The 15713-nt window shown below is 50.5% G+C and overlaps 1 protein-coding gene across 9 annotated transcripts in view; it reads left to right on the forward strand.

The window, feature by feature from the left end:
• Positions 1-11927: 11927 nt before the first annotated feature.
• The window catches only part of BCORL1 (BCL6 corepressor like 1), a 59510-nt gene continuing 55724 nt past the window's right edge, over positions 11928-15713 (forward strand). Inside the window, exons 1-3 of one of the 9 annotated variants that reach the window (XM_023525489.1) lie at positions 11928-11965; positions 12801-12909; positions 13257-13336. The gene's annotated coding sequence lies outside the window, so the exon portion shown is untranslated. The other 8 variants (XM_023525488.1, XM_023525487.1, XM_023525492.1 and 5 more) reach the window with 8 other exon arrangements.

Consider the following 15713-nt stretch of genomic DNA (forward strand, 5'->3'; position numbering starts at 1 on the left):
CTACCCACTGCTGGCCTCTCATCACATGGGCATGATTAAGGAAACCAAGGGCTGTCGCAAGCCCTTTTCAAAAGGAGGGAAATTATGGCTTTTTCTCCACCTTGCCTGCCCACCTTTTCCTAGGGGAGTTTCTTCCCTCAGATCCACCTCTAACTGGAAGCCAAGGCTGATTTCACACCCCACCCACCTCTGGTCGCCCCATTACAACATGCTCCTTTAATGTTCCCTTGGCTAGTTTGCACACTAATCATTGGTGCCTAGTCATTGTTCCCCAGCAGGGTCCTCTCTCCCACCTCCACCCCACTTAGCATGAGCCTCCCATCCTTGCTTTTTGTAAAGTGCTTTATAACTTTCAAAGCACTTTCCCACACATGTCTTATTTCAGTTTTACCACAACCTGGCAAGGCAAGTATTAGTAGCTTCATTTTAGACACCAGGAGAAGCTCAGAGAAGATAAGCCAGCTACCCAACGTCGCACAGCCAATACATGGAATGAGGCGGCCATACCTCCATCTTTGACTACAAAATACAGACTTTGCCCATGCTACCACCCTAATTCTCAGTTGATGTCTGGCTCCCCAAAGGGAAGGAGCTGTCTTTCTGCTTCCTTTGTACCTCCAGGGTGCCTAATATGGGACTGGCTCTGAACACAATGGGCATTCAGAGGCCCGGGTAGACAGACAGATGATACAACCAGCCAGCAAATACTGGAAGCTCCAGGAAGGAAGAGGCACTTGCAGACAAACACTGTGGTGTACCACCGGAGCCTTTCCAGCAGTCCACCACTTACGTCTCTTATCCATTCTAACTAGCTCAGAGAGAGCAGGGCCAAGGCCAGAGAGGAGAGCATCCCTATCGTGTAGACCCTGGCTCTCCCCTCCCCTTCTCCTTTGGGGCTTCGGAGCTCATGAATTAAGCGAATATTGGAACTAGTCGTATACTAGTCAGAGAGGGATTGTTGTTTGGGTCCTTCTTTACGGGGACAGATTGCGCCGATACAATGCCCCAAGGCCCCAGCTCTTTCGTGCCGGCTGGCTTGGGCTGACGGCGCCCCCCTTCCCTTTTATGAGTCTCAGCTGATTTCCCTTGAGGGCAGCCCCACTAGGCACCCCCCACATACACACCAATCGGACTCCCTTAAGGTACCTGGGCCCCGCCCCGACTGTCCTCAGGGGCGGAGCCAGCCCTAGGGCAAGCTGGGGCAGGAAGTGGTTGCAATTACACACTCCCGCCCTGCACTGCCTGCCACTGCCAGAGAGACATTGCTAACTCGGCCAGCCTCAAACGCCAGGGTAGAGGCTAGAAGAGGGCTCAGCCAGGGACTCCCGGGCTGGAATGAAGCTCCTTTCTAGAAAGAAGGGAGTATCCAAGGCTGGGCAAAAGCTGGAAGCCTCAATTAACTGCTGGTTACATCCAGAGATGAAAGGTGGGGGTCGTGGGTCTTTGTTCCCACCCCAGCATGGCAGTCACTCAGCACCCTCATCTCTTTTAATCCTGGCCACTAGCTAAAGGCAACTTTTCCCTGATGTTTGGGTCTCCTGCTCTCAACTGCCAGGACAGCACGCCCTGATCCCTCCTACCAGGATAAGACAGGCTTTGATCCTCTTCTACTGTAAAACACCCGAGCTTTATAACCCCCATTTGTCCCTAGTTTCTTGGGCATTCCCATTGGAGTGGGCTCGGCCATGTGGAGGGTGTGACTAGTGTGGCCACAGGCATGAGCTAAGGGCTAAGTGCTGTGTACAGAGAGGGATGGGGGAGTTTGAGAATGTTTGGCTGGGACGGCTTCAGAACTCTCTGGGGTAGGCTTTCACTGAAAGCACCTTTAGCTCAGAACATTGAGGCTACATTGGTGGAATGGAGGTAGAAGGGGGCTCAGTGAAGAGACGGAGGAATGAAGAAGATATGGGAGTATAGGAGAGAATGGGATAAGTGAAGTAGTTAGGTTAACAACAACAAAAAAGCCTAGAACTCAGTGAATACAATGGGGCTTCTCTTTGCCCTTCACTAGCATCTTCTTGCAAAGTCCCTGGTTCCCTGGGTATGTCTGCACTCTACAAAGCCTGCACTCAGTGGTTGCCTCCCCAGCTTCAGAGCCCCATTTCACATCCTACTATAAAAACTTCGCATTGCCCTCCTTTACTTTTCCTATTGACATTGCTCCTCTTCTCCCAGGCTAGGACTGCTCAATCTGCTGAGGTGGGCTGGGCTCACTTTGGGGCTGCCCAAAGACAGGCTTTCCCCTTCCCATCCCGCCCATCCAGGTAGGAGCCAAAGGCTTTGTGGCCCAGCTTGGAGGGGTGGTGGACACTACTGATCAGCAGGCAGCCCTTTTCCCTGGGGTTCCAGGCTCCAGGGAGACTGAGAAGCTGAGTCATAGGCAACTTCAAGCTCCACAGACAGGTAGCAAGAGAAAGAGGGGAGAAAAAAAAGAAAAAGATACAAAAAAACAAACCCATCATGCTGCCTATTACCAGGGGACTGGAGGGACTCAACCCTGCCTTCGTCTTGCTTCACTCAGTGATGGAGCTCACAATTAGAAGATTGTCTTTGAATATGAAAAATGATGACAGGACACTGGATCAAATAAAAGAATAAGGATAGAAGTGTTTTGTAAACTATTAAGTTTTATAAAGATATGAGGGATTACTGTTATTACTATGCATTACAAATTTTCATTTTGCTCCCATGGATCTGGTTTATTAAATACTCTCTTTAATAGAGGAGCATGACACAACCAGGTTAGCTCTGGGGTTTTTGAGGCCCTGAGTGAAGCATCGTGTGTGTGTGTGTGTGTGTGTGTGTGTGTGTGTGTGTGTGAAAGAGAAAGAGAGTCAGAGAGACAGAGACATACAGAGACAGAGAGGGAAGGTAATGAGAGGGAGTGACTGGGTGGAACCCCTTCTCTCAACATTTATACCCTGACAAAATGGGGTTGTAATGAACGAGAAGGAGAGACATTAAGGGGGGAAAACTAAACAAATCATATGGTCAGAGAGGTCTAGGAGACAAGTCTTGTTCTATCCGTACCCTCATTACACAGAACAAGCTGGGGAGAGGAGCTTGAACTCCCAATGTCTGTCTGCCAAATGAATGACTGATGGCACAAAATGAGGGAGGAGTGCGCCAACCTTTCTGTCTTCACTGCTGCCACTATAGTGCTGATTATGTGCAGCTGAGTCTCAGCTCCTTGTAGCTGCAGGAGTCATGTCCTACCAGCCCAGTCCTCCAAGTGCTGGTGAGTCTCCAGAAGTCTGTGACAGCAAGTCACCATACCCCTGATGTTTCTGCCACAACTAGAGGCCTGGTGTTCAAAGGCCAAGCACATAGCTAAGGTCACTTGCACCACATGTCACTGCTATTTGATTCACAGGGCCCTCCAGGTTCTTGCAAAGGCTCTGGACAGTTCTGAACATCAATCAACAAATAAATGGGGTCATGGATGGAGAAGCACTTGGTGACTTTCACAGCCCCATAAAATATAAGGGATTATTGCATTATATTGCAAAAAGAGATTCAGATTCTTTGAGGGTTGTGGTTATTTGGATTTTGGCAAACAGGAGTTTACTTTGTTATAAAATAAGTATGTGTGGAGTATCTGCACATATGCATGTTCAGGATAAGACCCATAGATAGAAACTTACCTTGCCAAATGGCACAGACAAAGATTCATTTAGACCATGTAAAGCCAATATTGGTAAGTTAACAAGAAGCCCCTGGCCCTCTTTTTCAATATGCTTTTATATAGGTGCTTTCATTAGCATCTTCCCACAACAGTATGCCACTGTTAAACCCCTCTGACTTGCGTTCGGTGAAATAAAGCACACAGTGAGCTTGAAGGAATCTACTTTTGAGACTTGCAGGCTTTGAAAACTTTGCCTGGGATAAATTTTCAGGCACAAAAAACATGGTCTGTGCAGGTCTTGGCAGGACACTCCAGACTCATTTCAACTTCCCTCCATTCTCTGCCCTCATGGTACAGCTCTACAATGCCTCCATAACAACCTCCAGAATAAGAAGAAGGTTCCCTTTCAGTCAGTCATTCAATCAACAAACATATTTTGAGTGCTTTCCCAATGGTACCAGGCCTTCTGCTAGGCCCTGGGGGTACAAAAATGTAGAAGCTTTCATCTCTCACCGTCCACCTCTCAACTCTCAAGCAACATGTTTTGTGGTATCTCTTCCCCTTCAAGGCTCTCCTTGATGTTCATTTTATTCTGCTAAGCGAAGTCAGTATGAGTGGTTTTAAACCCAGCCTGGTTGTTTAGTCTCTGATGGGGCAACGAGGGTCCCCTTTGGAAAGGACAGTACTCAGAATATCAAATAGGACTCTCAGACATAGGGAGCAGGTATCACAAACCTCCAGAGGAGATGCAAGAAATCCTGAATCTTTTTTTTTTTTTTTTTTGTCCACACCCTTGGAAAGTCAGGAGAAAAATCATGCGATCAGCATTGTGTTGAAACAGTATTCTCACCTCAGATTCTGACAAAGCAGACACTTAGGGTCTGGAAGGACTCTCTGGTAAGTCCAGCTTAGGCAGTTAAAGGGCTATCTTTTTGGTCCCCAGTACATGGCCATGTACATCCTTGGTGGGGAAACTCTAGTTAGTTAACTAGAACATTCAGGCAGAATGACATACTGGATTTTGGAATTTTCTAATTTATTGAAGGTTCGCCTCCAACTCCTTTCTTGTTTAGTTGCTTGGTGTGGTAAATCTACCTAACATGCATGAACCCCCTTTATAGATTATCAGTAGAGTCTACTGAGCAACTTGATGGAACCTGGCTTTTTTGACTAGGTGTCTTGCAAGAATTTGTGATTAATGGATCCCAAACTGGGGTCCCTGAGCCCATAAAAGCCTGAGAGAGAGTCTATAAATTACGTCTGTATTTCATAAAGTCTAGTGAAATGTACCCGCATGAAGCTGCAAAGGTTAACTACAACGTCAAGTGTTTTTGGCTTTGGCTGGAATTAAATGACCTCTGTGTGGCTCTCTCAGACTGATCTGAAGTTATGGTGCAGTTTTATATGTATCTGATACATTTTCAAGTGGCAAATTATTACTTGAAAATACATTCTGTTTACATAGATAAGCACTTTGAACACAGAGAGTTAAAAGCATAGACTCTAGAATCAGGCTGCCTGGATTCAGATACCGACTTGAAAACTTATTAGCTTGGAATGGATAAACAAATTATAATACATCCATATGACGGAATATTATTTGGCCATCAAAAGGAATGAAGTACTGATGCATGCTACAATGCAGAAGAACCTTGAAGATATCTTGCTAAGTGAAAAAGGCCAGAAACAAAAAGCCATATATTATGATTTTACTTAACTGAAATACTTGGAATAGGTAAATCCATAGAAACAGAGGGTAGATAGGTGGTTGCCAGAGTCTGGGGGGAGCAGGGAAATCAGAACAACTGGTTAGAGGGTATGGAGATCCATCTTTGGGTGACGAAAACATTTTGGAACTAGGTAGAGGTAGTGGCTGCAAAATATTGTGAATGTACTAAATGCCACTGAATTGTTCACTTTAAAATGGCTAATTTTATGTTATGGAAATTTGACATAACATTTTAAAAAATCTTACTAGCTGGGCAACTTTGGGGAAATCATTGAAACTCTTTGTACCTCAATGTCTTCATCTATAAAAGGGGAAAATAATAGCACTTACCTTATGAGGTTGTTATGAGTATTAAATGAGTTACTATTTTTAAAATCCTTAGGACAGTATCTGGCGTATACTAAGTGATATAAAACTGTGTGTTAAATGGAATCCATGAGGGGAAAGAAACAACAAAACCCTTGGTAGTGAAAAGTTTGGGGATCTCTGGTGAAGATGAAAATGGAAAAAGTATTAACTGTCTTTCAAGGTGTAGTCCAAGAGTCCTCTGATTTCGAATTCTCAGTAGGGATTGCTAGAAATTCAGAGTACAAGGTACCACCCCAGACCTATTCAATAAGACCCTGCATGGGAGGGTGCCTTAGCATCTGACTTTTAACAAGCTCCCCCAAACCATGATTCTTATTTATTTATTTTTTAAGGTGAGGCAACCCTTGTTTGACCTCACAGATTGCAAGAAGCTTGCCAGCTTATAATTCCTTATTTTTTTTATTTTTTACAACTACAGCACTTGGTCTTCCTAGGTGGTCTTCCATCCAAGTACTAACTAGGCCTGACCCTGCTTAGCTTCAGAGATAAGATGGGATTGGGCTTGTTCAGGGTGGCATGGCCGTAGACTCAATGATTCTTATGTATATTAAAGTTTGAGAAAATTTGATGTAAGAGTTTAGACTGAATGCACACTGAAGGCAAAACACTGCTCCTTAGATTTTTAAAAAATCTAAATCCCAGGTAACTTGGTTTTTAATCATCTTGTGACTTTCTTCCTCTGGAACTTCTTGAAGTTTAATGAGGAAGAACTGACACACAAGGATACATATAAATATACACACCTGAAATAAGAATGGTATCTTCACCGAGTTATCTATAGCAGCAAAACTATGTGCTTATTCTATTCATGCTGGAAGCACTATGTTGGGCTGCATGGAGGACACAGTAAAACATGGCTCTTGCCTCAGATACTTACAGATGATAAGAAACAAGATGGCTACTGAAAAGGCTGGTTGATTTGAGAAGTGTGGTGTGTGTGTGGGGGGTGGGAGACAGCAGGGTGGGCAGGACTTGAGGGGACCCAGGCCCCCACTGGATGCCTATTGTCGATCAATCCCAAAGTATTCGTGGATCCTGTCTGCTCAAACGTTGTCAGGTGCTGGGGAGAGGGGGGATGCTGCTTTCTATGACAAGGTGCCTGCCCTCAGATGGGAAGTAGAACTAAGGCACAGAGCACAGAAAAACACTAAGTGCTAAGTTGTAGTGTACTTACCCACAGGGCCAAGAGTTCAGAGGCAAAAGCATTCAGAGAAAGCTTTGTGGAGGTGGGGCTTGAAGAACTTGGCCAGGTGGAAGAGAGCTCAAGTGTAGGCATAGGGATAGGAGTGAGAAGGTCTGTGTGGTTCAGGAGGGCACCTTAGTCCCATGCCAACATCCCTAAGCCTCCACAGAATCACCACCACAGCCAGAGAAATGCAGCTGCTCCAGGAACTGGAACTGGGTGAGCACCCGCTAAACTGGGTGTTATTCTCAATATTATTTAGCCTCTTTGGGGGAAAAATAATAGTTTTACTGAAAGTTCTTGCTAAATTATGTATGTAAGTATGTATGTATGTATGTATGTATGTATGTATGTATGTATGTATGTATGTATGTTCAGGCTGTGGCTTTTATTCCTAGGCTTGAATTAAGCGGTGCTCTCAGATTCTGAACTCTTTAAAAACTTCTCGTATTAAAACAAACAAACAAACAAACAAACAAACTGCTGTGAGGGCATCTATTAGGTGTCAGGCACTGTTCTAAGTGCTTAACACACAAGAACTCATTTGATCCTTGTAACATTTCCAAGTGTTTACTAGCTACTATTTTATAAATGAGGAAACCGAGGCTTAGAGAGAAGTTAAGTGTCCAAGATGATGTCTCTAGAAAGTGGTGAAGCCAGGATTCAAACCACCATGTCAGTCTAACTTCAGAGACTGTGTGTGTAACCATTAAATGGAAGGAAAAAGACAAAAAGAGACCAAGAGTTAAAACTGAGTCTTTAACTGGCAAGAAGGGAACCCAGGTGTGGGCCTCAGATTCCCCACTATAATACAAGAGGGTTGGATTAGGTCATCCATTCATTCATTCATTTAATAAACACATGCAAAGGGCAAGGGTGGGGGATGTTGGTGGGGAGAGGAAGGAGGCTGTGATACACAGATGAGAAATACTGGGTCCCTTTAATAAAAGGAAGTGAAAATCTAGTTGGAGAGACAGATGGGCAGAGAGTAGAAATGCTAAATAATGGGCCAAGCTCAGTTCTGTGGGGTACTCTGAGGAACAGTTAACTTCCATGGGGAGGGAGCGGGTGTCAGGGAAGGTGGCATGAAAGAGCTGGCCGGGGTAATAATGGTTGAGTGAGATTTCAACAAGCTGAGGACATAGAAAAGACTGATGGAATAGTCGAGAAAGCACTTGTCTAAAGAATGGCCAGAGGGCCAGTGGGTTAGAACAGAAGCCTTGTGAGGAACACAGAAAGAAAGGAGATTGGAACCAGATCAGGGTGGGCCCTGAAAGCTAGGTAAAGGCTTATGGACTTGTCAGTGGGCTGCCATGGCCAGTTTTTTAGGACAGATGATTTCTTACAGTCCCTTCCACCTCTAACACTGTTTGATTAAGAACCTTGTTAAATGCCTAGAAATCTTAGGGAAGGTGGGTTTGACCTAGAGAGGCCTCTGGGGTGATTTTAGCCCCCTTTCTCATTCACTCTCCTTGGCTATAAAATCTAGAAAGATTGTTGGTTGTTTATAGAGTTAAATTTCACCAGACATACTGTTTCCCCATCTAGACCCAGGACTCTGAGAGTGCAGAGACCAGACTTTCCAGAGCATGCAGTGGGCTGCTGGAATGCCTCTCCAGCAGCAACCTGCTACAGTAGCGTTTGTGCTTTTGAGATTTACAAATAGCAAGTAGAGAGAAGGAATTCTTCCCTTCAGCCCCTCCCAGGACATAAAGTGAAACACTAGAGAGCACGTAGTGTCTATAACTCATGGTCAGCCTAGTACCTTACCGGAGTTTGCAAGGCTCTTTCTCTATGTCTCTCTTCTCTGGTCCCCTTTCAGCCGGGGTGACTTAGAATGAACCCTGTCGCAGTCCTGAGACTTCACATTCCAAAACTGACTCATCTTCAACTGACTTGGATTTAGGAGATGAAGGGATGACCAGAAACTTCAAATTTGCTTCATTCTGACACTCTAAAGATCTAAATCACTGGAATTTTGTTGTTGTTGTTGTCATTGTTGTTGTTGTTGTTGTATCGTAGAGATGGGCTATTTTACCAGACAGACAAGGCCGCTGATTGTAGAACAAAGCAGAGAATTGAAACAATTATCCTATGAAGTCAGATGTTGGTTTGAGGCCTAAATTACCATGGGACCCACAAATGCTGTTTTTTCTGGTAAGCTTCAAGAGGGCAGGACCCAGGCAGGTGTCACCCCTAGCTGTCTGTACCATACCTAGGGAGGCTGGTGATGCCAGTGCTGATGATAATAACTTCTGGATGAGTCCAGTAGTTTACAGTGTATTAAATTCTTTCCCATCCATTATTTCATTTGATACTCAAAGGTGTCCCTGTGAGGGAGGTAGGACAGATGAATTAATTTCCATATTTTTGAGTGTGGGGAAGGCCCAAAACACAGTACCAGACATTAGGCTAACACTACTCAAATGTTGCGGTTTGCTTGAGGTCCCACTGCTAGCTATTGACAAGACAGGGCTAGAATCTGGTTCTTAGAACTCCCTAGACAATCCTCTTTCCATTACACCTCTCTGAGAGTCTAGTCCCAGGCCAGTAGCTATTACTGATGGGAGAAACAATTAGAAAAAAATCTGCCTGAAAAGGAATATTTTGGCAGTAAATAGAGGTGCTGTACCACATTGAAAATAACTCTGAATGTGGAGTCAGGACTACTGTGGTTGAGTCCTAGCACAGGAGCTCACTAGCCATGTGACCTTGAGCAAGCCACTCATAGGTGTTCATAGACTCAGTTTCCTCAATTACAAGTGAGGAACAAGTGAAATAACAGAAGTGAAAGGGCTTTGTTAACACTCTGATGGTGTACAAAGGTAAGGCATTATTATTATGATTATGTTGTGGTTCTAGCCTCAAATAAAATAATCATTAATATCTACATTCTCTAAAAGTTTCCCATAGCTCTCCTCATCCTGCTCCTTGGTTTCCAACATCATCTCCTGTAGGGCAGGAAGCGTGACTCCCAATAGGAAAGGGCTCAGAGAAGCTAGAGCTTTGACCAGAAACAATGATTTTGCTCCAACTTTGATTTCACCATGATGCAGCCAAATGGTGAGACATAGACAAGTGGGAGCCAAGGGGTCCAGAATCCATTTCAGCCTCAAACCAAGGAGCAAAGTGGCCCTAAGGCCCTAAGGGCCTTAAGAGAAGTGGAGATTTAGTAATTACCAGATTAATTAAAATCAGTGAAGATAGCCAATCCAAATCAAAGCAGAATTGGTGGGGCCTGCATTATCAGTCTCAATAGAGGCGACTTTCCCCTTAATAATGAATTTTTGATTCCATATGTTGATTAGTTTAAACAAATCGTTTCCAAATGATTTCCCTTGGTGCAACTTAGGCCAAAAATTTTTGAGATGTGTGTGTGGGGTGCATGGCAGGGTGAGAGTGGTCGAGTAAAACAGAGGTTCCCAAAACAAAGTAAAATGACAAGCATTATGTCCACATTACTGCAATAGAGTTAAGGTTGGTGAGGACAGCAAGACACCAGGTCTCAGACAACTGCAGCCTTAGTGGCTTGCTGTTCTCCGAAATATTCACACACATCCTTTAAACCAGGTGAGGAAGAATACTAGGCAAGTCTCAACAGCCATCTCTACAGTCCTTCCAAAGGAGAAAAGACAGCCAGTAGCTTAGAGGTGGAACCTATGGGCCTAGGAAGCAGGGAGAAGGAGGAAGACATTAATCCAGCAGGGCTTCCTACTGGTCCAAATGACCTTCTGACATCCTTAGTGGAGATAAGTATATAATAAATAATATTAATACATCTGTACATAAAGACTGTTTTCAAATTCCTGCTATTTGTTTCACGTTTTGTTTCCAAAGCCCTGACCCCTTCAGGAACTGCTGGGCACATCCCCTAATGCCCTCTAGGCTGAGGCGATGCCTTTGAAGTCCACACCACCAGCTCAGGGTTGGAGCTGCTAAGAAACACCCTAAGCCTGAAAGCAAGTCGGACCGCAGCTTCAGCTCCTCAGCAAGCTCCTCTCCTCGTAGCTAACATAAAGTCATCAGAGTTCCAATGTGGACCGCAGGCTTCTCAGCCCTTCATTTCCAGGGATGCCCTGGGATGTAAACACACAGGAGAATTTATTCCTTCGTCAGGCGAGGAGTAGTTAAGTTAAAGGGTAAGGGTAAAGGGGCTCGATCTGATGATTGAGGAGCCCGGAAAAAGTGGGCAGAAACTGAGTCCTTCTCAAGCCAGGTTTTCGACCCGGAGTCCTGCAGACGTCCCCTTTACAGACTTTTCGTCTCCCTTCTCCTCCTTCCTTCCTTAGGCCCCTCGCTCCTATCTCTCCCCCCCTCCGCACCCCGACCCCTGCCCCCGCCAGATGCCTCTACGCCCAGGCCGGGGAATGCCCTTTGAGGGCGGCCCAGAGGTTTTGCAGTCTCGGAGGTCGCCACCAAGGGTGGGCCTCCCCGCAGACGCGAGAGGAGGCAGCGAGTCCCGGCATTTTCCCTTCCTCAGCACCTGTCCCACTTCAGCTCTGGGGCTGGGGCTGCGCCCGCGGGCTGCCTGGGTGCCTGAGCGCCAGAGCCCTGCATGGAGGTCGCCCGGGTTAGGGAAGTGGGGATCCGGGAGAGGGGCGGGGCGTCTGGCGGGGGCGTTCCCCCTCATGCAAGACCCTACGTCCCCCCATACACTGAGTCTAAACGGAGCGAGAGAATCACACATAAAGCACGAGCGAAAAGGCTTGCTCTCCGACCCCGAGCGGCATTGCTCAACCCCCCCCCTTCCTGGAGCTGGGGGCTGGCTGGGGAAGGTGGGTCCGTTCTTCCCCCGTAGCCGGTGCGGGGTCTGTGGCTGCCCCGCGAGGTTCCGGCTTCCCTGGAGCTGGCAGGGGGAGCCCCAAGAACTGCAGGCCCGCTCCCCCTTCTTCCTCCTCCTTCCCCTCCTCCCCCACGTGTCCTCCCGGAGCCCAGCGGCCAGATCCCAGAAACCCCCCCGCAGCCACCTCCCTCCTCCTCCTCCTCTTGCCGCTTCACCCGCTTCCTCCGCGGCGTGGAGAGGAGCAAAGTTGCGACAGCGGCCGCGGGCTCTGCCCAGGTGAAGGGGGCGCGGTGGGGGGTGGGGGGGACAGTGCGGCCCTGCTGCGGGGGCGGAGGGAAGATAAAGAAACTTGCTCTCTGCGGCTCTCACCCCGCGCGGGTTCGGATCTTGCGTGGACCGAGCCCTCGTGGCGAGACGCGGCAACGCCACAGGGACCGAGGCCGGCACCGGGACCTGGACCCGGACCCGGACCACGCGCCTGGGCCGGATTGGCGGGCGCAGGCAGAGGGCCAGGCCAGCACCCAGGCAAGGGCGGGGTGTGTGGCGGTACACCGGACCGAACCGGGGACTCCGATGGCCTAGGCGCGGGCCGAACCCGGACCGAGCCGAGTTGGGTGGCGAAGTAGGACGTGGATTCGGGGGCGGGGCGCGGCGGGAGGGGGAAACCAGGCCTGGCCGGACTGGCCTGGGCGTGGGGGCGGGGGGCGAGTTCGGGGCACTTGCTGGGCTCCGGACCGAGCGGTAGGGCGGGGCGGTGCTAGGGGCTGGGCTGGACCCGCGGGGAGAGGGCGAGGGGAGGGAAAGCCGGGGGGTGGAGTAGGGGCGTGGAGTTGCGAGCGGGGTCTGGCCTCGGCCGGGGGCGAAGGTAGATCCGCGGGGCCGCCAGCGGAGGGAGGGAGGCCCGCGGCAGCTCGGCGGCGAGGAAGGCCAGCTTCCGCGGAGTTTGTGCCTGGGCTTCCCGGGCTCCCGCCGTCTCACGCGCACAGATGGGTTTAGGGGACTGACTGGTAAGTGACTACGAGTGTTTGACGGTGTTCAGCGGCGATTCCGGGAAAAGCAAGGAAAGACACGGTCTGCAATTATGCTGACCGCCCCCCCCCTCACTTCGTAGCATCTGGATTCCACTCTCAGGGGGCCGCAGACCCTCCCTGCCACAACCCTTTGACTCTCCAGCACTCCCACCGCCTAACCCTTTCCTTGGCCATTTGACTCTCCTACGGGTATGTGTTTGGGGGTGGACGACAGCGAGGGGTATACTTTCCCTCCCACCGCAGCAGCCTAGTTGGTATCTTATTCCTACGTGTAGTGTCGCTTCGAGTCGCGTGGACATTGAGGTATAGATAATCTACTACCCACTACCCCCCCAAAGCGACTTGATGGCTTTTAGGGAAAGGGACAACCCCCTGGATTTCCATGCCTGGGATGAGGTTTTAGGATTGGGATTCACCTCCAGCTCACTTCCACTACCAACCCCTCTTTCTCTGTGAGACATTTCCACGGGGATCCGAACTTGGGTGGGTGGGTGGGGGGAACGGGAGTATTAATGTGCTTTTCTATCACTACACAGGTTCGGCGTGGCCAAGGACGGCTAGTCTCGGAGGGAAAGTAGCCACCAGTCCAACTCGGGTCGTCCCCACTACTACCTCGGTGAGGAGGGCAACGCTGTGAAGGGGATGCTGGTGGGTAGGGGCCCAGCATAAGGGAGGGGGCTGGGTAACCGCCCCCAGAGGACTCTGTTTCTTAGCGGGGAGGGACACTCGAGCCTCAGCTTCAGAGGAGGGGTTCCGGGGAGGGAGAAGGGGGTGGCAACGACGGGGGGTGACGGGAAGAAAGAGGGAATCACGCTCTGCCAGCAAGGAGAGCCTCCCTCAGGCCCTTCGGAGAAGGGGACTCAATGTGTCTGCTCTTTGATGCCCAGCAGGGGAGATCTAGGGTCTCTGGATTTGCACACTAGATTAGGCACCAGTGGCCTGAGAAAGTCAGGTTGGGGCATAAGGTGGACAGCGTTGGAAGAAAGAGGGAACCCTCAGGCCTTGGCGCACCGATCTTTTCCCTTTCTCAATCTCCTCCTTCGAGGGGCGTCGAAGGGGGGGCTTGGGACTCTTGCAGCCCCTCTGATTGAGCGCCTCCGCCTCTCCTGGGAGTCTAGCTTTTTGCCTGGCTTGCTGCAGCCACCGCTGGCTCCCTCTCCGGAATCCGCTCGGTCCTCACAGCGATCCCCTCCTCCTCTGCTCCCCTCCCAGTGTCACCGGGGCTGCTTGGCTCTGCCCCCTTCGCCGCCGCTTGCTCCCTGCTTTCGTCCCTCCCTCTCTCGCTCGCTCCCTCCCTTCGCCTCCTCCCCATTCCTCCCCCTGGGCAGGGACATGTGGCATTCTGGGAGTTGTAGTCCCTTGGAGCGAGGGCTGGCGCCGCCCGCGGACCCAGCCGGACTCCACTTCCCGTCGAGCCCTGCGACCGGCACCCACTCCACCAGGCTTCGCTCGCACACACAGACACACACACACACATCGCTCTCCCCCTCACTCTTTTCGCTCGCCGCGGCTGCTGCCAGTGTGTGGCTCTGTCTCTCCTCCGCTTTGCTGAGCCCTCCCTTCTTCCTCTCAGTTCCTAGAGTCCGACCGCCGCCGCCGCCGAGAGAGAGGAGAAGGAGGTCGGTGGCGATAAGGGGCGGATAGGGGCATCAGATCGGGGCAGTATGAAGCGGGCGGCGGTACTGAGGGAGTGAGGGAGAACCCGGGTGGCGGCCTGAGCCTCCCCACGGAGCCGACCCGGGAACAGGTGCGTCTTTTTTTTCTCTCCCCCAACCCTTCCACCCCTTTTGACTGACTCCTCGGTTTTCTCGTATCCCCCCCTCCCCGCTTCGTTCTATCTTAAGCCTTTCCTCAACCCTGTCCCTTCTTCGCCCCGCGTCCGCTTTGCTTGCCCCCCGGGGGCGCCGTCCTCTCCGTGTCCCCGGACGTTGCGCTCCCTGGAGCTCGCCCTGTTCTCGCCCCTCCCTTCGGGACAGCTCCCTTCCACTTACCACCTTCGTACCCCATCCCTGCCCTACCCTACCCCCTCCTCACCCCCTTCTCCCTCGGCCAGGTGAGACTTGTTCGCCACAATTCGAGAGAGTCTTCTTCCTGGCTGGGCGGGGGTCTCCATGGAAACGGGGGTCTCATTGATCCTGGGGGGTGGGAAACCATTGGAATTACCCCACTATTCAGAACAGAAGGTGGCAGCTACGGTCTTGTTAACTACCTGGCCCCAATGCCTCCCCCCCACCCCAATCTAGGCATCCGACGATCGTAAGGGAGGCTGGCCAGCAAAGCAGGGCGAGAATGGGCTTGTTTATTTTTTTTTTTAATTTTTTTTTGGGGGGGCTGCTGTCCGTGATGAAGTCTTGAAGAGACCGAGAGAAAATACCCTCCAACCTCAGAGGGGAGGTGCGACGGGTGCTTTTCAGGGCTGCGTTCTCCCTGGTGTTGGTGTGCAGGAACCGTAGGGTAAGGGGTACCCCTAGGTGGCGGCGGGGCCTGGGTTCGGGAGTGGGAGTGCTGTGATGGGGGCAGGGGCAATTATCCGAGTCCCTGGAAAAAAGGCGGGGGATGACTTCAGAGCGCCCTGGCTCCGCTGCCCTCGCTCTAGGGGCGGGAGCCGCCGGGCCGGGCGCGGCGGGGAGGGGGCTTAAATTGAAGGAGGATGAGGTCGGGGGGCAATTCCTACTAGCCCCGGCAAGCCAGGGGGAGATCCGGCGTACAAGCTCTCCACCCGCTTCGCGCCAGGCCTGGAGGCAAGGGGTCTGAGACCGAAGCCGAGGTCTGGAAGGAGAGAGGCTCTGGTTACGGGGCCGGGTTTCGGGATCAGGGGCAATCCCTCAGCTTAGGAGGAGGGCGAGAGATGGCCACGAACCCCAGGGCTCCCCCACCCCGGTCCTAAGGGGCGTGAGAAACGGACAGGAGGCCCAGCAGAGCTGGATTGGAGCAGATCGCGGCTGGGGCGTGGGGGGGGGGCTTAGTGGTGGGCTTCGGGGGGAGCAGTCCGG

Source organism: Pteropus vampyrus, unplaced genomic scaffold (genome assembly GCF_000151845.1).
Source record: "Pteropus vampyrus isolate Shadow unplaced genomic scaffold, Pvam_2.0 Scaffold566, whole genome shotgun sequence".
Classification (NCBI taxonomy): domain Eukaryota; kingdom Metazoa; phylum Chordata; class Mammalia; order Chiroptera; family Pteropodidae; genus Pteropus; species Pteropus vampyrus.